The sequence below is a fragment of the Sinohyriopsis cumingii genome, chromosome 2, assembly GCF_028554795.1.
Source record: "Sinohyriopsis cumingii isolate HCF-2022 chromosome 2, ASM2855479v2, whole genome shotgun sequence".
Lineage (NCBI taxonomy): Eukaryota > Metazoa > Mollusca > Bivalvia > Unionida > Unionidae > Sinohyriopsis > Sinohyriopsis cumingii.
In genome coordinates this window covers 25542321-25570245 of record NC_142962.1, presented here as the reverse complement: position 1 = coordinate 25570245, position 27925 = coordinate 25542321, and positions in this window count along the sequence as shown.

The following is a 27925-nucleotide window of genomic DNA, read 5'->3' as shown; positions in this document are numbered from 1 at the left end:
GATATCGGATCCAGAAGTCAAATATAAAAGTCACTGAAATTAACACTGTTTTTCAAACTGTTGTTTTACGTTCCACATTATAAGATCACTTTTCTGAAGTTTTCAGAATCAAAAGTTTTAAAATAAAATCTATTGCTTAATTAAACTCGAGGAATGGTAGCTTTTTATTGAGTCGGGGATCAATAGATCGATGATCAAGGTCACTGTACGTGAAATTGAAAAGTTATTTTATTTTGCATTTGTAATAGCTACGTTGGTCAGGCTGATGAGCATTTTTTCTGACGGTCATGGTTTTAGATTTTATTGAGTGAAACATAACAAATATAACTCTTCAAACCAGAAAATTACTTATAACAATATTTCTTAATATCTGTCACGTGGCCCCCAATCAGGATTTTAAAAAACTCTAGTCTTTAATAGGTAATTAAGACAGGAAATCAGGCAATGTATTACTCGTCACAATCAAACGAAACAATATTCGCGATATGCGTCCAAAAGTGTAATTATAACGCGAAATCGGGGAAAGTGTAACTGGACCAATTAGACGAGTCAATTTTTCACAGGTCTGAGTGAAAGCAGAATGGTAAATGAAAATTAGGAAAACTTTGTTCTTTCGACTTTCAATAATTTAAGCTGAGTAGTTTTGTAAAACAGTGGTTTATTATAAGTAATGAATGTTAAAGAAATAGTTATCGCGTCAGTTGATAATTTCTCGTCCCATATAATGTTAGGAACAATTGTGCAAAGTTGAAAAAAATGCAAATCAAATGATAATGTATCTTTAGTATGCCAAACCTTGACAGTATTCATGAATAAAAGTACAAAGAATAATGTTTAGAGAAACTAAAAATCTTTGAATGTCAATAATACAAATAAAAGTGAAAAAAATGAACACAGAAAACGTTTCGTATTGCATGAAGGTAAATAATTCACCACAAGTTTTATTATTGTTTAGCATAAATTATGTTTTTAATTTTATTTTTTCGTTTCATAATAATCACTCTGAGATGAGGTTCAAATGTCTTATTAAACTGGATACATACAACTCATGTTACCCTTGCAGCACCTGATAAATATACCGCGTTTCAAAGAAAGTCTGCGACTGATCAAAACAAGCGACACGTACCAATGTTTCAAATAAATGACGGAACTTCTCGTAAGTATATTGGCCGTTTTGCTAAACCACCACTAGATGGGAATATATTGCCTACTTCATTGTGCGATTTTGATCGAAATGATCTGGAACAGTACACATACCGTGCTTGTAATGCGATGTGATTCTCATTGCATTTTTCGAAACGCGATTATAGCATATAAGTGCTGCAGAACGTTAGTATTTTTCTCCATTCAATCCCAATGATTAGTATTTGACAAGCAGTATCCAGTTTGATTGAAAGAATATTGGATTGCAATAATTGTGTTGAACTCTTGGATAAAAAGAATTGCGTCAGAACTATGAGAAAAAGAAGATAGTATTTGACTCACTTGCACCGGAACAGCGCTTATTCTGTTCCTCCTGGTTAGATTCTGGCCGCCAAAACCAAGGACGTACTCCCCAAAGTCTTCCACAACTAGGGTCAGACGATACTTTAGTCCTGGTATGTAGCAAGTCGACGCAAATGCGGATACTTTTAATGTGCAGTTCACCTATGAACAGCATAGTTATGTTATTAATTCTTTAAGTGAAAGAATAACAACTTTTATTTCACTGAACCTTTACAATTTAAAAGAAAACGTATTTGTCAAATAAAGAATCACTATTTAGAAATATCTTGAAATAAGGCAAAAATATTAATTTCTAGTGTAATGCTTTAGGATTTTGCACGTGTGTATTATACGCAAATTATATGCATGTCAGAAATTAATATACACTATATTAAAGTAGGTAGAAAAAATTTAACGTGAGAAAGAGTAATGCTTCGAAAATGTACTGTCTTAACGTAAAGTTAGGTTGAAACAGAAGCATTAAAGTCTTTAAACTGTGCATAGAATTGACTTAATTTATTTTTCAGAAATGGAATATGATTTATCGATGGTGAATAGAAAGGAACGCGCGAAATCACCAGCATGCAACGAAGAGAGAGAGAGAGAGAGAGAGAGAGAGAGAGTTAGAGACCCGGTCTAGAATGATGGTATTAGGTGGGACATTAGTGCATCCAGCCCCGCATTCGTCAGGCTCCGCCCAACGACAACGTATTAGGTCTCCATCAGGATCATCAACAGGAAGTTTTATGGTTGTGGTGCAATTATACTGGATACTAAAAAAATCAGATATTAGTAAAACCATCAAAATCAAAGTGTTCCTCGGATGTTTCAGATTAGACAAAAAATGTACTTGGTGTCTTTTAAGCACAAGCTTTCATTTAAACAAAATCCTGCTGGTTCAGTTGATTTATTGCCAAAGAAGAGATACCACGCCTACTCCTTTGCATATAAAATCAGATATTTTACTAAACACTTACTCTTACTCTACTTGCTATTTACTTTGCAAATTAGTGTTAAAATTTAGTTTATTACTGAAAAAAATAATGAAAAATGGTCAAAAATGTTGAAGCTAGGCAAGTTTTAAAGTTTTGTCTAAAATACGGCCATATGTTAATTTGCCTGGATAAAAAATAAATGTTTGAAATCCATTCATGAAAGAACATAAAGAAGTATAGGATGGAAAATATAAACAATCTTTATAAGAAATTACTGTAAAAATAAGTAATAAACAAATTAAACCAGTCAACATATTCTTGTCTCATTGCCAGTTACCAGTTGGATGTGCTTATACATGAGTGGCTTGTTCCAGTTACTTTTTAATTAAGCTTAAACTTAAGTTAGTATAAGCCGGATACCCTAACATCAGTTGATATTCATCGTCAATATTATGCCTGTCACATAGCATACATTGTCTTTAATTTCAATCGATTCTTTTATTTCTATATCTTGTAATTTAAATTCTCAAGTAGTGTGAAGACACCGAGTTTTGTCAAAGCTGATTTATATTTATAGTTACAGAAGAATTTGAAATAATCTTCGAGGCCGAAGTCAATTTGCATATATTGTAATTATCAAAGGGGTTACTTGAAGAGCGATATCAAACGCTGGCCCGATTCTGCTAAAAGTCATAAGTTTTCCCTAATTCCAAAGACCTCGATAAAACTACTGTTGCAAACTGGAAAGTCCAACGTATCCATTCTATAAATAATTTTACCTTAATTAATACAAGACCACAGATCTCACAACTTACGAATTATCTATCAACCGCACAACTCTATGGTTTCTCTTCATTAGCTTTCGTATCGTACCGTTAGCATTTCACGCCGCAAAATTGTACCACTCAACCACCTAATACAGGGAACTAATTAGGCCAGTCAAATCATCGTTTTAAGCCACATTTCGCCCGTAACTTTGCATCACATTAACCACCATGGCAACAATAATGCAAGTTAATCTTACCCTTTTGTTTATTTTATAGTGCAATTTACCAGTCTCCAGTCATAAGTACTGCACCTGGAGTCAATATACACAACTAGATTTTAATAGGGACTAATGAACTCCAGAGACACTCATGCGGCTCTGACCTGAATTCACCAAAAGTACACTATGGCATCATGGAAACTCACTTCACTCCGTGACGTTTACTCCTAGTAATTGGCTAATTATGTCGGTATGCGGAATATTTCCCCAGCAATGACTTCCCATAATCAAACAAGTAATCACAATCATTTCAGACATCCCTAAAACGGAGCGCTATAAAGAAATGCACATACTACATTTTTTGTTACATTACTCACAGCTATCAAAAGATCAATCGTCCTCGAGTGACACAAACGTCATACTTATGTGGTCATAAATCAAAATTGATTACTCCCCAAAAATCATCCACCGACCCGATTAATGATTCCTAAACATGATTAAGATGTAACTCAGAATCAATATGCTTGTTTCTTAAAACCCGTCGCTTCCATCTTAAATAAACCATTTTCTTTGAATCACCGATTGTTTAGAAGTAAACTAAATGTCAAAACTGAACACAAATTAACAAAGTTGAATCCAACATGAAACCGTTCCGACTAGCTATCCAGAGTCAAACTCTCTCACAACAACCTTCGGAATACGCTGCAGGAAAGACTTTTCAACACATAGGTCCGTAACAAGACAATACATGTAACACAGGACCATTCTAATTTACCGGAATAACTCAGGTCCAGAGATTGCGCATCCACAAGGATAATACATCTCCCTGAAGACCTTAGCGTACCTTCACGAAATATATTTACGACTCAGTCTTTATCAGCCCATCCTATCTTCTTACAACTAACTCGCTACTAATTGACCATTGCTACAGCAACCGAACATGGTTCTAAGAGAACCCACTCCCGAAAGCGGAGTCCGAACACTATCACATACTTGATTAAATTATTCAATGGTATGCAATATCACTAGTCCATGGTACTAATTAATTGTCATGTGCAATGAACTGTTCTTCAGATCCCCCCTGGACAGTAATCCTTCCAAGCAGACGATTCAAACTATGCATGATGGAAACCATATTGGGCAACTACAAATGTCAAGATAGTCGCTAAGAACTTTCAAAATACACTGTACGAAACACTTTCCCACTGGCAAGTCGCTAGCAGGTCAGATAAAAGATAGGCATATTTCTGTTTACCACGAGGTCAGAGAATGCGTTTTCAGAGAAAAACATGTCTCTTATGGACCCCAAAAATTCAGCTATGACTTCCACGCACAAACTGATGCAACACAAATCGTCCTCCACAGACCAATGCTAAACTCGACACTACCTTTCTTCAGCTATTCACCACTAGGACTCAAAACAGTCCACTAACATCCAAACAATCATAACAAAACCACCACCTTCACTATCCATTTAGGCCTGCTTCCCTCATAGCACAAACCAAACAAATATATATCTAATTTACCAAACTCTGGTTCCAAGCAGCCAGCAACTTCTAAACAATTTTCTGACCAAACACTGCACACGATCAATCTAAACAAAGTTTCCATATTAGCAACAAAAAGAACCGAACAACAATAAACATCTGTCATCACATAACTAATTCAACTTAGAATCACACTATGTATATAGCCGATGGGCGCAGGTCAATCATATTTTTATCTGCGCGGCTTTTTTTAATATCTCAACCCGTTGACGCTTTGTCATCGACCCTTCCAAAATTAATAACCACAGGGACACAATTACTACCCACCCATATAAATTTATGTCACCGCTTCTGTTCGCAAATTTTGATGTTTGCATAATGAACGTTTACAAAAAAATGACGTTTTTTTATTAAGTCAGTCTCAATACATACCAGCTAAACAGAACTTTTGTATGTTTATTTTTCAAACTGAAGGAGTGTTTCGCTTTTCACTAACAGTCAAGTCCCTAACCGATTCAGGCAATGCACCTAGAGCACGTGCATTTTCTGTCAAAATCGGCAATGTCGCCCAGTACAAGTCACAAGGGATTAACCACCATTATCCATTTCGGATAGTTTTTCTATGCTTCCAGGCAATACGTTTTATGCCGAAAAGATTCGCCCCTGACAGCCAGTGGCACTAATGTACCCATTTCTTTCTCAAATCCGAACCCCCAATAGTCTTTATAGTAACCAGGCGACCCATGCAATACATTCTTGGAGTGCTTTCTACCTCTCAGTCGCAACATCAAATAATTATTCAAATCATGTGGAAAAAGACGTTGAGACATAATTTTTCTTGTTGTTGTTATTGTTATTATTCTTATTGCCAAATCTGTTATGGGGTTCCAATAAATTAAGTATGAAGCTTATCAAATTAACACAAAATAGCCGGGGGGAGGGGGGTACGTTCAAATAAAGTTTGCTAGTCAATGGTCGATATCCGCAAATACGCAGAACAAAGTATGAAGTGTTTAGCTTTTTGAAAACAGAGCAGTTTTGTGAAAACCATAATTATGGAATTTTAATTTAAAAAAATATAGTGGGGTGAATGCTGATGGTGGTCAAATCTCTATTGGTAAAATCTTAAAGGAGAGAGAGAGAGAGAGAGAGAGAGAGAGAGAGAGAGAGAGAGAGTGCGTGTGTGTGCGATAGTTAATTAAAGATTATAAGCCAAATTCATGAACCTGGTATGCAGATAATTTCATGTCTAATAATTCTGATCATTTTAGTTCCTTCGGGCTTAGCGGTTTAGGGAAAAATCAGTCATTTTGCTCTGCTCGATCTAGCAAGTGCAGAAAAAGTAGCACGCTGCTTCATTGACCGACATCCTGTCCAGCACCCTCCAAACCATATATTTGTTTCTGTATCTTCGCTGCATTACATCCCAGATAAAATATCCAGTCATGACTGAACATATGTAACCAATATAGAAGTTATAACCAACTTAAACATTTTTCTTAAGAGAAAACAAATATATCAAATTTCGCATACTAAATGTCGCGTGACCAAAATGAAATTTGTAAAGGCGGTCTATCATAATTTTCAGATATATATATATATATATATATATATATATATATATATATATATATATATATATATATATATATATATATATAAGATACGTCTGCCTTTCTAGTTCTGCAAGAATAGTCTGTACTGAACATAATCAAACCAAATCACTTACAACTATCACAGAACTATTCAAACATTTCACCGGCTAGCCATCATAAATTTAGTTCCTGTAACAATCAAAGGGGTTACTTGACCGAGCGATGTCAAACCCTGGCCCGATTCTGTTTGAAGTCATAAGCTTCCCATAATTCCAAAGACCTCAATAAAACTACTGTGGAAAACGTGAAAGTCCAGTCAACGTTCCCTCTAAGCGAATGGTAGATGTGCGCGCTATGCGCATTGCATTGTGCAAACATTACGGTGACTTGAGCAAAATTTTTAGATGATCATAAAACATCCGTACAAATTGCAAAAAATGATGCGCGGACAACACATCAGCTACGCGGGGATGTCTGAGCAGCTGCGCGGACGCGCGTACGCGCACCTTAGACGGAACGTTGAGTCCAACGTGTCCATTCTATAAATAATTTTACTCTAATTCAGTGGCGTCACTAGGGTTGGTTTAACCCAGTACGGTAACTCACCCCGATGGTGTCACCCGGTGCGGTCCGCACCCCCTAGTGACGGCACTGCTCTAATTATTACAAGACCACAGATCTCACAACTTCCGAATTGTCTGTCAACCGCACAACTCCATTGTTTCTCTTCATTAACTTTCCTTAACCGTAGCATTTCACGCGGTAAAACTATACTACTCAACCACCTAATACAAGGAACTATTTTTACTACGCCAGCTTAGGTCAGTCAAATCATGGTTTTAAGCGACATTTCGCTTGTATGACTATATATATATATATATATATATATATATATATATATATATATATATATATATATACAGTTTATCAGAATTTTGTAATTTAATATTCAAATCTAATAAGAAATCATATCCAACAGTTTTCTTCAAAAATTAGTCTACACGTGGAGTACTTTACAGAATCGGTAAGCATCCAAACTTCACCAGACCTAAATCTGTTTAAAGTTTCTTCTTAAAGAATTAACCATGTAATATTTTTTATCCACTGTCAATAAACAAATGCCTATATACAGTAACACAGTATAATATTTACAGAATTTGTAATTGGGATGCGTTGTCGAGAACAGACTTACCCGAGTGTGTTTACTCTCAGTCTTAGCCATTTCAAAACAGTGAGATTTAACAATTAGAGCACGCGCAAGTCCCAATTACCTCGGTTTCACTACGACCAGAGTATATGTAGAGGACATTTTCGTTGTCTTAGCACAATACAACGAGTTTTGTGAGGAAGATATCCACGTTACGGATGTCTTCCTGAGCAAAACAAAAAGCCAGCAACATATCTTACAGCCGGGTCGCCCAACCAAACCATGTATCGATTGCGTGTTTTTTTTTTTTTTTTTTTTTTTTTTTTTTTATAACTTCCGCACGTGTTTGGGGTCCGGGCAGTCATTACGTAGCTACGAGGGAAACACATGAATTCACCATACTGACTCTATTCACATCATAAATCACATTAGTGTAAGTTAGTAAGATTAAATTGCATTAAATTCATACAGCCCTGAATGGAATAAAAGACTTCAGTACATTAATTATTTGAATACTACCTAACTTTCAACAGAAGAAAGAACATGCGAAGGATAGACAGTTAAGAAACGATAAGGAAAATACGTGGCGGCTTCTTGACCATTTTACTACATTATTCATATATAAGTGTGTGTGTGTTTGTGTGTGTGTGGCAGTTTATAGTGATGTCTAGCACTGGGGCATCATGTCGCAGACATATAGCATGATGTCCCACCCAGTCACGTTATCCTGAAACCAGGCCGACGAGTCCTAACACTAACCTCTTAATGCTGAGCGCCTAGCGAGGAAGCTGTACCATTTTTGTAAGTCTTTAGTATGACTCGGCCGGGGATCGAACCCACGACCTCCCGCTTCCGAGGCGGACGCTCTAACCACAAGGCCACCGGAGCGGTCTCATATATTCTTGCAAATTCTCTGAATTTATCATCCTTAGTAGTAGAATATTTGTGTACAAATTCTATACAATGACGCTACTTGCTCTGATTGGTTCCATTTAGGAACGATATGATTTCCTTATCGGTTGTTGAACTCGGAGAGAATCGTACTTGTTTAATTTATGCGCAAGAGTATGGTGTTGGATTAATTCGTCGTTGAATTACATTGTAAATAAACATTGCATTCACGAAATTGCTTTCAGTGTCTTCGCTAATCCAATCCCAACTCGGGCTCATCGTGTTACATACTTAAATTATATAACCTTCAATATTTAAGCGTGACTCTTCCAAGAACACCATGTATACTAATGTCAGAAGTAGATAATTTTACATGTAACAACTTTTTAAAAAATCTTCGTTGTACAAGTTTAATACTGTCAGTGTTGTGAAAACCACATACCACTGATGCGTAATTACAATTTTGTCAGCATATATATATATATATATATATATATATATATATATATATATATATATATATATATATATATATATATATATATATATATGGTCATCTTTAGAGAATTTTCCATTATTCGAGGAAACAGAACCAAGGTAATTAAAACGTTCAACCACATCAATATTACACAGAATTATTACATAGAACGAACACTGAAGATTTTCTAAATTAAACATTGTCGGAACATTTTTAATCACAAATGTTTCGGTAAGCACTGTCAAATGCATGTTGAAATCACCAAAAGCTGCGTAAAACTTTGACCTAAAGATTTTTTAATTAAACAGTGATAACCAAAATGGTTCAGTAGTTCCCACTCCTTTCTTGAAACTAAATTGTGCATCCCATAGTTTGAAAATGAAAATATTAGAGAAATTTTATGGCATTAGAACTTTACAAACTAGATAATATGGGTGATAATGTCTATGGGAACGTTTTGCCTTTCTTACATCTTTCTAATAAATTGTCTTTTTTGTTCAAATATCAGTAACATGTCCGTTTCTCTGAAAGTTTTATAAAAGATTGACTCTTATAAGTATTTCACTATTAAACTGTACTTTATTTGAGTGGGACCTAAAATCTGCAGATTGAACACTGCCGATGTCCATAACTCTGATAAAGATGTATCTATACCAAAAAGGTCATTAATAGAAATATTCATTAGCAGCAGCACTATTAGAAAGCAAACAAATAGTCCACAACGCTACGTGCACGAGGAGTTTTGTGCACAAAATTACCAATCTAACAATCTCTACGAATCCCATCATTACCTATTCTCAATCCAGGTCCGTTACACATATGAAGCAAACAATTATAAAATACACTTGTACCTTTCTTCATAAACTATTTCATATTATCATTATTAATATCACATTCAATGTGGGTTTTGATAGGAACAGGGCCACATTTATAAAAAAATCAGGTTTTGAAGCATTTTTGGCGTTTAAAAGTAGTGCCTGCTTAAACAGATAATACCCAATGATTGACGGAAGAGAAACATATGGACTGCCATTAGGATTCCCCGTGTCTCCCCGAATACTGAGGTCAACGACTGTCTTCATCATGCCAAGAGAGGGTACTGCTGAACCGTCGTTTGGAGTCCACGGGATATTCTCCAGACTACAACGATAAAGTACAAAAATATAATGGAAATATTATTTACCTACCTTACCCCGGCAGTTTCTATCCAATCCCCCGATGTTAAAATAAAAAAGCATCAAGTATATAAAAATGCACACAACATAGACATTTCATTCATCAATTTATTATTTCCACCATGAGAATCGAAAGGTGATACCTAACATTGTCATATTCTTCGCGCTTCAGTCCAAACAGAAACTGTCGATGCACGCAACCAGATAGACTGAACAGTCCATTTTCAGCAAAAACTATGACGTATGCATCCAAAGTTTTAATATATCCAAAACGATTGGAGAAAAAAAAAATGTAAATCTTCCATGTGTCCAAAAGGATGTAAGTAGTGAAGGGGGGCACTCTACGTACAATGGGAATTAGCATTAAAAACACCCTTGGGTCAATCTACGTACAATGGAAATTTAACATGGAGAAAAATCGTGGGTCAATCTACGTACAAGGGGAATTAACATGGAGAAAAATCGTGGGTCAATCTACGTACAAGGGGAATTAACATGGGAATAAATCGTGGGTCAATCTACGTACAAGGGGAATTAACATGGGAATAAATCGTGGGTCACTCTACGTACAAGGGGAATTAACATGGGAATAAATCGTGGGTCACTCTACGTACAAGGGGAATTTAACATGGGATTTTTTTTAAATTTTAAAAAAAATTTTTTTTAAAAAAGGGGTAGGCAATGGAAAGGCTATCTCTTTTCGAGAAATATGGCTGGCCCTGAAAAGGGCCTTTGGGTTTTATGTTAATGTATTCATTAACATAAATGGCACCGCATTGGTCTTCTTCTTGTCCTTAGGCTGCGTCTTACTGTTGGTCCGTACATCAGCACTCTTTTCAGGCATCCTTGTCTTTCGACGTAGATCCTACGTATCCACAGGCTGGTGTTTGTCCTGTGGACAACGGTCCACTTCGATCGGACATACATGAGCAAGTCTGTCCGAAACATCATGGAAGACACAAGGGTGGATGACTCAACTGTAGTCCACATCTTGAAGCGACGAGAACAGGTGAATCAATGCATTGAACGGCGCTTATTTATAGGCGGAGGAAGGATTGAAACGGATTGAGTTCATTTACCAATCCGAACACGCGTTACAGAATTCAGTCAGCTCGCATCCAATCCGAAGAGAGCAGTCTGTGACGTCACGTAGTCAATATAGATTCGCTAGCGCTTGTGTGCAGTCAATCTATGCGACAGTGATTCAACATGACGGAAACTCAGAAAACGATCCAGTGGGGTGCACCAGCAGGGGAGACTGCCCAAGGGAACCCGGACTTACTTTCAGAAGAGGTGAATTGGGATTTTGTGGATTTTCTCTCCTCGCAAGAATTTGTTCCGGAACCTTCGTTACTTTCTTCATTACCGCAAGTGGAGAATTTTAGACAGAGACAGAAAGAAGAATTGGAGAAATTTATACAACGACAAAAGGAAGCGGAACAGACTTTTCTCCTACAGCAACAGCAACAAGAAGAAGAGGTAAGAAAAAAACAACAGCAAGAAGAAGTAGCAGCAAAGAAACAAGAGGGTGAAAATCAAACGGTCACGGTACTGTTGGACATTTTAGCGGAGTTAAGAAGTCTGAAACAAATGTATCAGACTTCTTTATCACGACCGAAGAGAATACGACCTTCCCGAGCCAAACACGTTAACCCTGTGACTAAGCCTACCGTACCACCCTTAGTGATTTCAACCCAATCATTATCATCATCAACATTACGCAGTCCAGAAGTAGGCCTTGGCCGTGGCAAAGGCTTAAGGCAGTTAAAATTGATTGCTTAAACTCACCCCTACACCATGAAGAAAAAGGCCCTTTTCAGGGCCACCCACATTTCTCGAAAAGAAATACAATTTCAATTTGCCAATAACTCAAAAAAAAACTCACCCATGTTACCCTTTGAATACGTGTCTGTGTATGAGTGCGTGAGTGTAGCTTCTTATTTTAAAATCACAACTCAAAGACACTTACCTTATATCATTCATTTATTCTTTTCTCCATTTTTTACAATCCAATTCACAATTTATAACACAACACAACACTTTAATAAAAAGTTCATTAATTTCTTCTGTCTCCTTGTTTAGTCTCTCTGTTTTTTGAATTTCTTCACCGTCACACTCTTTTCCTCTTCTTCTTCCTCCTCGCTTTCTTCCCTTCTTCTTTTTTTCTCTTGTTTCTTTTTCTTCACCTGTCTTCTTTCTTCCTCAGAAGAATCCCTCTCTTCCTCTGAAGAATCCCTCTCTTCTTCTGAAGAATTCCTCTTTTCTTCTGACTCCTCTTGTTTCTTTTTTGGGCAATCTGGAGACCAATGTCCTTTTTCTTTACAATAATAACAGGTATCTTGACTTTTGTCTTTTTTATCCCCTGTTTTTTTCTTTTTTGACGGTCTGGACACTCTGAAGACCAATGCCCTTTCTTCTGACAGATATAGCAAGTATCTTGACTTTTATCTCTAAAGGAAGGAGAGTAGTCCGTAGGCTGGTCTGAAGAGAATTTTCTAATGACCCCTCGCAAAGCTCTGACGAAACGTTCCATCTGGTCAGTCTCTTCCATCGTTGTGCTCGGCTCGAGAGTGAAATGAATAGTGAAAGGACAAGACACACACCCTTTTATATACGCTGGTCTGCTATGACTATAAAGTAGTTTATGGTGTTTGAACTTGAGTCATTTGACTTTTTGCTTTCAAGATGAAACGATCCCATTCATTCGAGAAGAAAGAAGAAAGTAAGAGGCAGAAACGTGATCTATCGCCTCGTACCAGGGCTGAGATCTTGGCACAAATTCATGCCAGTGATTTTGAAGAGGACATGAGTGAACCAGAATCCGAACCCTCTAAACCAAGTTCATCACCCTTAGTTAACCCTGAAAAGTACTATTCCATTCGAGAGACGGAAAAGCGCTCCTCTAGAAAATTTAGAACCACGGCTTACAAATACACGGTGAAGTTTAAAGATTTCAAGGCTGAAGTGCCGTTAGAGAAAGCAGAAGGGTTCATCACTGAGGTGTGGGATTCTTTGCTCACTGCACTCAAGCGACAATGTCAACCCAAAGAAGACGATCGCTTGAGACTTTCCATACAACACGACGGTTTGAAATCCCCTGTTTGGATCGAGTTTAGCACCCCTGCAGAATTAACTGCTTCCAAAGTCATGGACAAGATTCAATACGTACAACAATCTAATGATCAGTTTGACATCACCGATGGTAAAGCCACACTGGATATGACCCACGTCTCTCCTCCTCAAGGGACTGGACGCAAAAAGATGTTATTGGTGGACGACCTTCGCAACACCAAAACGAGTCTCGTCCGAATTAACAACCCTCATGACCAGATGTGTTTAGCCCGTGCCATCGTGGTGGGACGAACCTATGCCAACAAGAACGACACGGTAGAATGGAAAAGAACCTGGAACACTATTCAACGTTCCGACCGAGCCAAACAACGAAACGAAGCAGAACTCCTGTTACAACAAGCCGGACTGCCCAAAGACACACCCTGTGGCATTCCTGAGATGCAAAAATTGCAAGATGCCCTAGCTCCACGCTACACCTTGAAAGTGCACCCTCAAGAAGTGCGCGGACCTCTGTTGTTTCGAGGCCAAGACTTTAAGGACGGAAAATACATTCACCTTTATCATCATGATGACCATTTCGATACCATTACCAGTATCACTGGATTCCTGGGATATGTTTATTATTGTGAGAAATGTGACCATGGTTATAACAATCGAGAGCAACACAAACATTGTGGATCGAAATGCACAGGATGTTTGGCCTCTTCACCCTGTCTGAGCGAAGAACCAGTGCCTTGTTCCACTTGTTTGCGCACGTTTGTCAGCCCTACCTGTTACCAACAACATTTGAAGACGCAAGGTTCACAGAAGAAATGCGCTTGTCAACTGCTGAGATTGTGCCCTACGTGTGAACAAGTCATACGTACCAATAATACCAAGGCACACGTATGTTCAGGAAAGAAAAAATGTCACATTTGTCACCACATCGTGGACTTGGAACACCAATGTTACGTGCAAAAATACCAACCCTCACCAGAGAAAGAGGACGGTCACAAGAAGAAAGGCAATTTCATCTTTTTCGATTTCGAATGCATGCAAGAGACCGGCATTCACATTCCTAATTTTTGCGTGGCTCATCGAGCGTGCGAGAAGTGCATTCAAGAACCTATCTTCAGTCATTGCCCTCACTGCAGCAAGATACCCGGAGGACGTGAAAAAATCTTTCGGGGACCGAACACGTTAGCCGATTTTGCCCAATGGGTCTTAGACCCCGTCGACAAGACGTGGAGCCAAGAGGACATCGAACGTTACGGAGATTGTCATCGTCATGCCACGGTGATGGCTCACAATTTTTCCGGATACGATGGACAGTTTCTTTTGAGGTACTATACGGAACAAGGCACCGAGCGTCCTAAAGTGACTTTGAACGGAGCCAAAATCATTTTCATGCAAGTGGGACAAGTGCAGTTTAAAGATTCGATGAGCTATTTGGCCATGCCTTTGAGTCGAATGCCTAAAACGTTTGGAATGACAGAAATGGCTAAAGGGTACTTTCCACACTTTTTCAATACGGAAGCCAATCAACACGCCGTTCTACCCCATTTACCTGAGGCTCACTATTACGACCCCGACAACATGCGTACCGAACAACGAGAAGCTTTCTACGCTTGGTACCAGGCTCACGCTTCGGACCCTTTCGACTTTCAGGAAGAAATGCTAAAGTATTGTCGTTCCGACGTGGACATTTTACGGCGTTGCTGTGGAAAATTTCGAGAACTGTTCATGGAACACGGAGGGGTGGATCCTTTGAAAGAAGCTTGCACCATTGCCAAAGCGTGTTCCCTAGTGTATCGACAACGATTCATGCCTGAAAACACCGTGGCTGTCATCAGCCCTCAAACGACCCACTTTGTCAAACGTCAATACTCGGTCAAAGCCCTACGTTGGTTACATTACTTGTGCGACAAGGAAGACAAGTGGATTCAGCATGCCCGCAACGGAGGGGGCGAAAAGACCATCGGAACGTATTCGGTCGATGGCTGGGACTTAGAAAACCCCAAGATCGTGTACGAGTTTAACGGTTGCTTATTTCACGGATGTCCTGTTTGTTACCCTGACCGTGGCACTAAAAATCAGTTTTTGCAACGAACCATGGAAGACTTGTACCAGGACACTTGTCAGCGACGCCTAAAGTTAGAACAGGAAGGATACCAAGTGGTGGAAATGTGGGAACACGAGTACGATAACCGTATGAAAACCGATCCCGAGTTTAAACGCCTCGTGGAAAGTTACCAGTTCATGGACCCGCTGAACCCAAGGGATAGTTTGTACGGAGGAAGGACCAATGCCACCTGTTTGCTGTACCAAGCCGACGAAGAGAAAGGAGAAGAAATCAAATACTTGGACGTGTGTTCGCTGTATCCCTACGTGTGCAAATATTGTCGCTTTCCTGTAGGGCACCCGCAATTGCTGACGGAACACATCGACCTGGTCAACATTCGACAATACGAAGGCTTGATCAAGTGCAAAGTTTTGCCTCCCACGAACCTATACCACCCCGTCTTACCTCACCATTGTCAAGGCAAACTGATGTTTCCCTTGTGCCGTACTTGTGCCGAAACGTGCAACCAAGACCAACCTTGTCAGCACAGTCAGGAAGAACGGGCCTTGACGGGAACTTGGGTCAGCGTAGAATTGTTCAAAGCTCTGGACATGGGATACCAACTGTTAGAAGTGTACGAAATTTGCCACTTTCCCAAGACACAACAGTACTGCAAAGGTGACCCTACTCAGAAAGGCATTTTCGCCGACTACGTGGATGCCTTTTTGAAACTGAAGCAAGAAGCCAGCGGCTATCCTTCCTGGTGTCACACTCCCGAAGACCAAATAAAATTCAAAGAGAAATACCGGGAACAAGAAGGCATCACTTTAGACCACATCGAGAAAAACGAAGGCAGGCGATCGTTTGCCAAAGTGATGTTAAATTGCTTGTGGGGTAAAATGGCACAACGACCGTGTTTACCCAAGACGGAATATTTGACAGAACCTTCCCGCTACTTCCAGATGATTCACGACAAAACCAAATACATGAAACACGTGGACGTCGTTCGAGAGAATTTAATCTTGGTCAATTACGAAGAAGATCTGGACTTTGTACAAGACGACCCTTTTGGAAATGTCATCATTGCGGCTTACGTGACAGCTCATGCTCGCTTAAAATTGTACGAAGCTTTAGAACTGTTAGAAGAACGCGTCCTGTACTTTGACACGGACAGTTGCATTTACATCCATCACCCGATTCAACATCACCCTAACATCGAAGGAGACCGTTTAGGAGCCTGGACAGACGAGCATCCCGACGACAAGATTCTAAGTTTCGTCAGTGGCGGTCCCAAAAATTACGGCTACGAATACCGGGACAAACAAGGAGAAGTGCACACGACGTGCAAAGTGAAAGGACTGACTCTGAATTATCGTACCAGTCGAGTGGTCAACTTTGGGGTATTGAAAGAAGCCTTGCAATCGGGAGAGGATGGAAACTTTAAAGTGACCACCTACCAGCCGAACAAGATTGTACGTTTACCCACTCACCACATCGTCAGTCGACCCCTGGAAAAAGTCTATCAAATCGTGTACCAGAAGCGAGTTCGACTTCCCAATCATTTCACCTTACCGTATGGACACGTTGGTATAAAACATTGGTTGTAAGAGGATAGCCACCCACCAGAAAGATGACTTCGCCACAGGAAGAATCGAGTGAGAAACCCGATGAGAACTCCAAGTTCAAACCCTACCATTTTCCAGTCTTCTTACCTGACTATTGTGATTGTGCCCGTCGATTGGACACGTTTCAGAAATGGCCTACGGATAGGGAAGGATTACCTTCTTCGCATGTTTTAGCTAGAACAGGATTTGTCTACTTGGGACCTGAGTCAGGATTGGGATACGAGGTACAGTGTTTCGCTTGCGGACTGAAGTTACGAATGGATCTATGTATCTATAAAGATTCAGCTATTCTGGAACATACTCGATGGTCTCCGCACTGCCCTTACCTTTCTATGGCCTTTCCACTCATTACACTACGGTACAATGTTGACGGTACCTTAGAGACGGTACCTTCCGAAACAAGACATAAAAAACGTAAAAAAGGAAAGATGTACAAGCTGGAGACTGCATTGAGACTAGTATAAAAAGGGGGCTATGGTCAAGATCGATAGTTCATTGTGACTACCAAGACCGAGCGAACAAGATGAATACTTTGAAAAAGACATCGTTCCAGTTTGGGGATTGTAAAAAAGCTGTATCTTTCTCTAGTGCGACTAATACTGGATGGATAAGACCCATGCATTGCGACGGAAAATGTCCGGAAGGAAACTGCGATTGTCCATGTGGTTACCATTGTAATTGCGTAACGGAGTTTGCAGACGAGTGCGATTGTGAGCCTTGCGATGGGACCGATGCTGTACGTTGTGACCTGAGCGATGCCGTAAAGCATTATGGGAACTTTAGTGCCCCTACCCCTATCATGGAAAGTGATGCTGTGCGTGTCAAACCTGTGGGGTGCGAAAGCGATGCTGCTCGTCCTCTTGGACATTTTACTGGGTTTCGTTTTAAAGGGGAATGTTCACCTTCACGTCTACCCCCCTACGGATGTCATCCAGCCCTGAGCAAACTCCTGTTCATGTCACCCAACCCTGATCGAAACGAACCTGTGAAAGACGAATATTCGTTTCCTGTGCGTTTGTCGGAATACTGCGACTTTGAAAATCGTCTTCAATCGTTCAAAGGAAAATGGCCAAAGTATCTGGGAGGACCGACCCCCGAAGAATTAGCCAGAGCCGGATTTTTCTACTTGGGCGAAGGAGATAAAGTCAAGTGCTTCAGTTGCGGTGTGTCACTTCACCACTGGGAACCGCAAGATTCGGCCTACGTTGAACATGCTCGATGGTCACCGAATTGTCATTACTTACCCTTAGTGGGACCGAGACATTGAAGTAACTTCTTACCATAATCATTTGTTCATGGATACTTTACAAGAGAACATTCGTGCTTTGCCTGTGGAGTTGAGAGAACGCATTTACCGAGAGCTGGTCAAAATACAAGTGAAACGTAAAGAACAATTGCATCCGTTACGTCACCGGTGTTTGAACCACTGGTACCTGAAGGCTATACAAGGATTGATTCAATTGAAAGTGTTCCATCGGACAGACATTGATCAACGATCCTCTAGTTTTAAAAAGGATTGGTTTGGTATGGACGATTGTAGTTACATCATTGTAAACGTACTGCATCGAATTCCAGAGGAAGAGTTAACGAATTACCAACATCTTGAACACAATGTCAACTTGGTGAAAGAGGAAACTTCTGAACGAATTGTAATGTGTAGATTAGTGACTCAACGATTTAAATTCGACACTGAAGTGAAACCATGTTTGTGCAAAGAGTACATTTCTTGTGTCAGACCAAAGAGGATTTAGTATGACCTATTCATGGATACTTTGCTAGAGAACATTCGTGCTTTGCCTGTGGAGTTGAGAGAACGCATTTACCGAGAACTGATCAAAATACAAGTGAAACGCAAACTCAAAGTGATTCATCCGTTTTTAAATTATGCTCTGTTCCAAAGTACAAGAAGACTGATTATGAGTGGATATTACATTAGGCACAAAGTTAAACGAGGCTATTGGCTACCACCCAGCGATTCCAAAAACAGTGTATATACTTATGGATACTTTACAAGAGTACATTTTGGGCTTGCCTGAGGAGTTGAGAGAAAGGATTTATCGAGAGTTGGTGAAAATACAAGTGAAACGTAAAGAACAATTGCATCCGTTACGTCACCAGATCTTTAACCACTGGTACCTGAATGGTATAAGAGGACTGATTCGTCAGAAATTTTTTCACTGGTCAGACCTTGTTGAATACTTTCAGTATATGAATGATGATGATGGGCTAGACGTTCGTAATTTTGGTTACTTGGAGATTCACTTACTGCAACGTATTGAGGAAGACGAGTTAAAGGATTACCAACATTTGTTACATGGAATCTGCTTAGAAAAAAGACGAAACATCTAGACAAACTCTGGCGTTTCAGTTACAGTATGTAACATTTAAATTCCCTACTGGAGAACGAACGTGTTTGGTTAGAAATTACCTTTATTGCTTCCGAAACAAAGACACTATAAAATCAAGTTGCCATGCCACGGATTATGTCACATATCATTCAACAGATTCCGTGGAAGGAACTCAATGACCATATTCAAACCGTGGATCATTACCATCAATTATTACAAGAACTGTATCCATTCAATTTTGGACGACAAGTGGTGTGTGTCTTAGTGACTTGTTTTCTGGGATTTCGTTTACCAGCCGATTCTTTGTGGACTCTTTACGATCAGTACTTACCACCTCCATGGCCTTAAATGGTCACGAAAAACTCCTTTTGTTCAAAGCCTTGCGTTTTCATCTGGATACTTCTCGACCTCAACAGGAAAAAAAGATTCGTCAACTTTTAGCGACCCAAGACGTGTATGACGATGTGTGTGTAGCTTGTGACTTACATGCCCATTGGACAGATGTTCGTGATTGGAAAAAGGGGGGTTTTGAGGCTTGGACCCAAGAAGTGGCCCAGTATGCACAAGAGTTGTTCAAGGAAAAAAGTTACTTTTCAACCCGTGTTAGTGACGGTGCCAGAAGAACCCGTCACCGAGAACAACCACTCGCTTCAGGACAGGACTGTCATGGACATGCCTGAAAGGTCATTCCGGGAGGACACTTGTGTGACAATACCTCATGTAGAAACTGTAAGAACATTACACACTGTCCCTAGGACATCTTGGTTAACCAAAACATGTTGTACAGACACTTGTTTATATTCCACTTTGATCACTTTGCTGTGTTTTATATTCCTGTACATCACTATTTGGGTTGTATGTATTTTTGTCTTTCGTGTTCATATTTGAAACATTCAATAAACGTGTTCTGAAAAAGTATATAAACTCTTGTCTTGTTTGTTTTTTCGTGTCACAAGTGACATTTCTCATACCATGGCTACCTCTGCTGTCTCTGCTCCCTCTTCCTCTACTGTCAAAGTCATCGACGAACACTTAGATCGTGCCAGTTGGGAGGCTTTGTATCTTCGCCATCCCTTTAACATGCTCATTGCTGGACCTAGCGGTTCGGGCAAAACCGAATTCGTCAAACGTTTGATCGAACATAAACATCATTTGATCGATCGGCCCCCTCAACGGATCGTGTGGTGTTACAAAGAGTGGCAATCGGCGTACAACCTCTTGCGAGAAAGTCAAGGCGATTCCATCGTGTTTGTGGAAGGCATTCCTAAAGAAGACGATGGCATCGTCTCTGACTCCCGTCTAACCCATTTGGTCATTTTCGACGACATGTTAGGAGAAGACGAAGAAGAAATTAAATTGTGGTTCACGCGCAAAGGGCATCACCGTAATGCCAGTGTCGTTTACATCACCCAAAATTTGTTTCAACAAAGTAAAGCCCATCGCACCATCAGTCTCAATGCACATTACGTGGTCTTGTTTAAAAGCCCTCGAGATAAATCGCAAGTGCAAGTCTTAGCCAAACAGTTAGGAACGCCTTGGCTGACTCAGGCGTACGACGATGCCACTCAAACTCCACACGCCTATTTACTCGTCGATTTGAAACCTACGACCCCCGAGGATTTGCGATTTCGTACCCACTTGTTTCACCACTGGTGCCAAGACGGAGGACCTGTCCTGTACACGTCTCCGTCCTCGACTTCATTTCACTCCTCCCATGAAAAAAATCTATAAAAACCTCGGACCCTTTTTCGTCTGTCTCACACAGTGTGAACATGACGTCCCTTCAGTCACATCTTCCCGTCAAATTGATTCGTGCCTTGTATGGCATCAGCCGAGAAAAAGATCCACAAACACGAGCCCGTGTCTTAGAAGCTAGTCTCAAAGAAGTCTTACGATGGTTCACGGTGACGGCACGTCAATTACTCCAAGGAATCATTCAGATTCCTCATCAAACCCAACGCTTTTTCGATCGAAACAAAGTCGCTTTGGTCCAACTGGCTGATCCCCGCATCGACACTCAAACCAAAAAACAAATCATTTTGAAACCTGGAGGGAGCGGTACTCTAGGAGGGGTCATCATTCGCTCACTCTTAAGATGGGATCCTAATGCCCCCAAAGTTATCCCCAAGACAAAAGTTCAACGAAGCCCCAAGAAGAAAAAGAAAAAGACCAAGTCCCCAAGAAGAATAACTTCTCCAGTGGCAGGACCCTCCTCTTACCAGACACCACCATCACCCCGGAAAAAGAAAAGAAGCCCCAAGAAAAAGAAACAGAGAAAAAGTCCTCAAAAAAAGAAAACTAGTCGCAAGAGAGGCACTTCAGCCAGGACGCAACCTTACACTCGCAAGCCACGACCTGCCACAACGTCTCCGGTAGCCTCACGTTTGTCCACTTCTCCGTTGATGTCACCAGGAACTGAAGAGTACTTGGAGACGTTGATCACACCAAGAACTTCTCCGTTGATGACCCCCAAAAGAGCTTCCCCAGTGGCAGGACCTTCCCATTTAGCAGCAGTGGCTGCTGCTCACAAAGTACCTTCTCCCAAAATCAAAGTTCAAGAAAGATCGGGCATGTTACAAAGTTTACTGGATTTGTCCAAGCAAGAACTGGCTCGATTTAGTCCGTTACGTACCCCTGCACGACGTGTCATGCCTGTCCTCAAACTGATAAAACGTAAAGACAATCAGTGGCGACGCGTTCCAGTATAAAAAAGGCCTGTGACCGAGTAGGGTATCAGTGTTTTTAGGTGCTCCTAAAGACTCAAAGATGTCACCCTCCAGAAAACCCCAAGGAAAGAAAAGGAAAGGACTACCACCACGTTTAGCCAAACATGGGGACCTGTTATCTGTCCTGTCCAAAGCTTCTCCACCCCTACGAAAAAAACTCATTCAAACGGCCTCCAAAGAGGTCATCGATACCGTGTGCGAATGTTGTTTGAACGTTTTGAAAGGCACTATCCCTTTGTCCAAACACCAGAAACAATGCTTAGGCAAACATCGTCACGTTCTTCGGAAAATGGTTCAAAAGAAAATTCCCATTCGTCAAAAAAAGAAGATGTTGGTCCAACGTGGAGGCATTTTACCTCTCTTGTTAGGCCCCATACTGAAAGGAGTCTTGGGAACCATGTTGGGAGGACTGGTGGGAGCAAGATAAAAAGGCCTTCGGAAGTCCCAAGATCTCAGAATTCACCCCTGACAACCCCATGGAAGGACGAAAACTAGCTTTAGTGCCTTACAAACGATGGATGGAATACCATCGGTGGCAAGAACAACGCACCCCGCATTTACCTCCCAATCCCAATTTGAGCGAGATGTCCCAGTTACAACACGAATTGCAATCCTTGCTGGATCGCCAAGATTTGTCCGAAACAGAAAAATCGCAAAAGTACGGTCAACTCTTGCAAAGACTGCAACTCTTTCACCAGAAAGCTTTAGACGAAACAGCTCTACCCACTTTGAAAGATTTTAAGACCTTGATGAAAAGTCCAGCACCATCACCAGTACCAGTACCAGTACCACCAGTACCCGTGACCAAGACAGAAAAAGGAAAAGAAGAAGAAGAAGAAGGATTTCAAACTCCACCAGAAAAAGTACGCAAGTTAACAACACCACCTACCTCCAGAATTGGATGGATTAAAAAGATGATGGCCACCCCTTCTTCCTCACAAGAGAAAAAGAAAGTGAAGACAGAAGTGAAAACAGAAGTGAAACAAGAACCGATATCCCCCGCTCAGACATCCTCCTCTTCGACACCTATTGCTGGCCGCACACGCAAAGCCTTGCAATCCAAGAAAATACCCCAAGAGAAAAAGAGTAGCCTCTTCCAAGAGTGGGTGCCTTATTAAGACACCAATCAACACAAAAAAATGGAAAAAGTCTTAGCTAGCATTTACTACGATCCCTCCCATCCTGCAGGTTACGCAGGAGTTCAAAAATTGTATCGTGCTGCCAAAACGCGACTGAAAAGTCTCCGTTTACCTCAAGTGCAACGATGGTTACAAGAACAAGCTACCTACACTTTACACAAACCCATTCGACGCAAGTTTGCCAGAAGTCGCACCCGAGTGGAAGGCATCGATCATCAATGGCAAGCCGATTTAGCCGATGTCTCTCATTTGGCCAGCTACAATCGTGGTTACAAATATTTGTTTTGTGTCATCGACGTCTTTTCCAAATTTGCCTGGGTCGTGCCTTTGACTTCCAAATCGAGCAGCGAGTTAGTGCGAGCCCTGCAACGGGTGTTGAAACAAAGTGGCCGTCGCCCTCTTCGATGGCAAACGGACAAAGGCACCGAATTTCTGAACCAAGCTTTCCAAAAAGAATTAAAGAAACGTGACATTCATTTTTTTACCACCGAGAATCCCGAAACCAAAGCCAGCATCGTGGAACGTTTTCAACGCACTTTGAAAGAACGCATGTGGAAATATTTTACGCATCACCACACTCTGAAGTACATCGACATCTTACCGCACCTGGTGCAAGCGTACAACCAATCTTACCATCGAAGCATCGGACGTGCCCCGCAAGACGTGACTCCCGACAACGAAGTGCTGGTGTTCGAGCGCCTGTTCGGTACGTCCCCGACGAGGGCTGTCCCCAAGAAAAGTGGAGAGTTGACCGTAGGAGATTGGGTGCGCATTGGCAAAACCAAACGCACTTTCGACAAAGGTTACTTACCTAACTGGACGACCGAACTGTTTCGCGTCACTGGACGAGTACATGGCCGTCATCCTGCCGTCTATAAATTGGAAGACATGAACGGAGAAGTACTCAAAGGAACGTTTTATTTGCCCGAGTTACAACGTGTCACCAAAAAAGAAGACGACGTGTACGACATCGAAAGCATTCTCGAACGCAGAACCCGTAAAGTGGGCAAACGACGTGTCAAAGAAGTCAAAGTACGTTGGAAAGGATATCCACCCAGTTTCGATTCTTGGATCGACGCTTCGCAAGTCATCGACTATAAAAAGAAGAAGTGACCATCATGCCCTTTCACACAGCAGACGCAGCTACGTCGACCAGTCCTTCTTCCCCTAGTTCTTCTGTGCAAGATTTACAAAAACAACCCTTGTGGGTGTGGTGCGGAGAACGTGTGCCTAAAACGCAAATCGTCTTTTTCTGCCAAATCTTCGTGGTGTATTGTGTCATCGGGGCAGCCATCGCCAATTTGAGTTTGCAACAAGGAGACAAACAATTGTGGACCATTTTATTGAGCAGTTGCATCGGTTACCTGCTTCCCAATCCCTCCCTGAAATTCTCCTCGAACGGGAACGTTGTGTCCAGTGCCAGTGCCAGTCACCACTCCAACAACAACCACAACCAGAACCCCATTTTGGGCGGAGACACACCTCTGACATCCACTAATATTCCCTCGGACAGCCACAGAACTCTGGAATTATGAGTCACCAAAACCAATTTTACTTAACCTTACCCAGTGACAGTTCCATGGAGGTGTTTCCCAACAACACGTTGTGCTGTTACACGGCCAAATTACCTCAGGCCATCCCCTTAGATCACGAAGCCCATTGGGAAGTGGCTTTAGTAGAAATGATTCACCCGACCCAAGTCCTCAATGTCCTTCCCAATCAAAATAAATTTGATGTGGAAGTTTATGACGAACAAATACAACAGTGGATGGATACCCATAGCAAATATGACAAGAAAACCCCTAACAAAGAAAATGCAAAGTGGACCACCTATCAGTTGTTCATTCCCCCAGGCTATTATTTTAGTGGTCAACATTTGGTCAGCACCATAGCCACCAAGTTTAATGGCGTGTTTGGGGAAGCTTTTAAGAATGTCAAGAACAAAACTGTCACCCTGGAATACCACAAAACAGCTCGTCGCTTCCTGATGAAATTTCCTGAGGGGGATAAAATCATGGGTTTCTATTTTTATGATGAATTGTTTGACATGTTGGGCGGTGACATAAAGATGAGGAAGAAAGTAGAACAACAAACACCACCCCAAAAAACCATCATTTACAGCAACGAGTCTTTTGGCCAGTATTTTCGTACCCCGGTAGAACTGAACCAAGGACTGAATTTGATGTTTGTGTATTCCGATGTGGTGGAATACAACGTGGTGGGACACACCTCCGTGCCATTACTGCGTGTCATTCCTTTCAAAGTGGATTCTGCCACGAACGCTGACGAGGAAGGTGGAAACACTTACCACGTTCACCGCGAATTTGTCCATCCTCACTATTTGCCGGTCAGCAAGTCGTATTTGGACACGGTCAACATTACTATAAAAGGAGATTTGGGACAAAATATTCCATTCACCAAAGGAAAAGTCACGGTGAAACTCCATTTTCGAAAACGGTTCTCTCACGACTCGTAAGCAAGTCATGTATCCAGTGTACCGAGGGGTGGCTCGACAGCGAGGACACGGTTTAGGAGATATGTTAAAATCGGCCTTTCGTTCGGTGGCTCCGGTGTTGAAACCGATGGTGACACGAGGATTGCACGCCTTGAAAGATGCGGCACTGACGCAAGGCAAAGAATTTCTCCAAAATGTCATCATCGACAAACAAAACCCTAAAGAAGCCTTCATGAGGGCAGGCAAAAATGTCTTGCTGCAAACGGGAAAAGACATTTTGGGCCGACGAGACACACCTATAAATGCCCTGCACGCTACCGAGTCAGGCATTCAGCAAGGACAAGGCAGAAAGAGACGACGAAGAAGAAAACACCCTTTCACCAGACTTCAAGCGAGAAAGGCCAAGAAAAGAAGAACCGTTCGAGACTTAGACGTTTTCGATTATTGAGACACAGAACAAAAAAATGATGCACCGAGAGTCTTGCGCTTGTTCCAAGACGGAACTGGATCTGTTTGCCATGCCCCCCACCATGATGACCATGCAAGAATCTCAGTGGGTGGAATTTCACCCCGTCTCCTCATTGACCGATTCCGCTCCCATCGAGTTTGAAATCAAAGGACAGCCCGAAGATTACATCGATCTGAATAGCAGTTACTTGTACCTGAAAGTCAAAATTCTAGATAAGACTGGAGGTCCTATAGACACTGAAGCAGTAGCTCCCGTCAACAATTTCATGCATTCCTTGTTCAGTGGAGTGGACTTGTACTTGAATAACAAACTGGTCAGTAGCAGCATGGATACTTACCCTTATCGTGCCTACCTGGAAAATCTCTTGACGTACGGAATAGATGCCAAGAACACTCATCTCAATTCCTGTGTGGTATGGGAAGCTGACGAAGCAGACGAGTTTGAAACATTCGAAATTGATGCAAAAAAAACACCAAACAATGCGGGATTTATAGAACGAAGAGACAGAATCAAAGATGGACAGAGTTTAGAACTGATGGACCGTTTGCATTTGGACATGTGGTTGCAAGAGAAATATTTGCTAAACGGAGTGAATGTTCGCCTGAGACTGAATCGGAGCAGTACCGCTTTCCATTTATTGGGTAATGCTGACGAGTACAAAACCAAAATCCTAGAAGCCAGACTCTACGTACGCCGTGTGGAAGTGTTACCTAAAGTAGGAAACGACATCAGTCAGACGTTGAGCAGAACGACCGCCAAATATCCCATACGAAGAGTGGAAGTGAAAACCTTCACCATTCCCAAGGGACAGCGATCCATGATCGAAGATCATCTGTTTCAAGGACAGTTACCCAAACGTTTGATCGTTGGTATGGTCGAGAATACAGCCTTCAACGGAGCTGCCGATAAAAATCCTTTCAACTTTGAACACTTTGACGTGTCTAAGATCGAAGTCAGTCGCGATGGTAAGACCTTGTGTACCCGACCTTTTGAACCTGACTTTAAAGAGAAGAATTACTTGAGATCGTACTTGTCCTTGTACGAAGCCACCGGTCAGTTAGGAACCAACACCAGTCACGGTATTACGTACGAAGATTATGCAGGAGGCTATGCTTTGTGGGCGTTTGATTTCACTCCAGACCAAGGCAGCGACGAGGGACATTTCCACCCTATAAAATCCGGCCAGATTCGTGTGGAACTTCAGTTTGCAAATCCTCTGCCAGAGACAGTGAACGTCATCCTGTATGCAGAATTCGATAATACCATAGAAATCAACAGTTTGAGAGAAGTCATTCTAGATTATTAGAAGCCATGGAAGACTGTTATCCCTCTTTACAAAGTGAAGAAACTTTGGACATGAAATGTGAGGAGACCGTGGAAGGAGAATCCCAAGACGAAGAAATTGTCATGATGAAGTCGAGATGGCCAGAACAAGAAGCCCATTTAGTCTCCTGTTTTGCCAAACACTTGGTCGACAAAATGACGGAATTGATCAAGAAAAATTGCTATGGATGTCAAAACGATCATCCCAGTCAAATTCAACACAATAAATGCCTGATGTTAAGTCAAGAAGAAAAATTGGACGAGTATCTGGACGAAGCTTGGAGTCTCATCTCGAACGAAGACGTGTTGCACCAGTGGTATAAAGACTTGCGTGAACATTCTTGTCCACCATTAACCACTCAAGAGATCCATCGTATCGAAGCTCTCCTGAATCAGAGTGAGGAAACAGAACGAATAACCGTTTATTCCTCAGACATTTTCAAGCAAAAAGTCAGGATCGAATTGACAACGTATTATTACCTGTGAAGAAGAAAAAAACAAACACAAAACAATGGATACCTGGGAACTTTATTACCTTTTGAACCACAG